Below are 690 nucleotides of genomic sequence, written 5' to 3'. Positions count from 1 at the left end.
CTAGGCCCGAAACGTCAGCCTTCCTGCTCCTATGATGCTGCTTGGCCTGCTGTGTTCATCCAGCTCTACACCTTGTTATCTCAGATTTTCCAGCATCTGCAGTTCCTACTATCTCCAAGGATAGAAGGTTGTTTTCTCTGATGGTCTGGGCTGTGCACACAACCTTCTGTAGTTTCCTACATTCCTGGGCAGACCAGTTGCCGTACCAGGCTGTGATGCATCTCCTTCCTCTTGAACTTTATGCCCCTTCTGCTAAAACCCATGGTCGTGTTTTCTTTATCACTATGCCTTCAATGTTTCCTACTACTTTTGATTACTTAGGCACATTTACACCCAGGTCCCTCTGCTCCTGCACCGTCTTTAACATTGTGCCCCTTATTTTTAGTTGTGTCTCTGGGCTCTTCTAACCAAAATGATTCACTGCCTATTTCTGGACATTAAATCATATTCATCTGTCAACTGCCTGTTTATTCCATCGACTTGTCAATATCTTTCTGGAGTTCTACGCTACCATCTTCACAGCTCAAAATGTTTTCTAGTTTCAAAGTTTGAAATTGAGCCATGCCCACCAAGTTGGAGGCCATTGACATATATCAGGAAAAGCAAGGGTCCCAACACTGAGCCACCATTATAAAACATCCTTCAACGCAAAGAACATTGACCAAGCACTATTATCTGTTTCCTGACGGT

Source organism: Rhincodon typus, chromosome 22 (assembly GCF_021869965.1).
Source record: "Rhincodon typus isolate 14 chromosome 22, sRhiTyp1.1, whole genome shotgun sequence".
NCBI classification, from domain to species: domain Eukaryota; kingdom Metazoa; phylum Chordata; class Chondrichthyes; order Orectolobiformes; family Rhincodontidae; genus Rhincodon; species Rhincodon typus.
This window is presented reverse-complemented; position numbering follows the sequence as displayed.